Here is a 301-nt window from a genome sequence, read left to right on the forward strand (position 1 = left end):
CAAAATAAAGTTTATTGGTCTGCAACATTTACAATTCAGTTTCTTGTATTTATATATATAATTCGTATGTATATAATATACATAATATAAATTATATATATACACACATACATATACAGGGAAACTTAGAGCTATTTTTAAATGTTTGCCAAGTAAAATATACAATATATTAAATTTTTCATACTAAAAGTTTAAAAATTTCTTTCAATGCTAAGAAGGTAGATTTTATGTTGTGTCCTTATCATGATTTAAAAATGTCTTTTCCATAATCATACATATTGAAGAATGGAATTCATTCACT

Source organism: Colobus angolensis, unplaced genomic scaffold (assembly GCF_000951035.1).
Source record: "Colobus angolensis palliatus isolate OR3802 unplaced genomic scaffold, Cang.pa_1.0 Scaffold34, whole genome shotgun sequence".
NCBI classification, from domain to species: Eukaryota; Metazoa; Chordata; class Mammalia; order Primates; family Cercopithecidae; genus Colobus; species Colobus angolensis.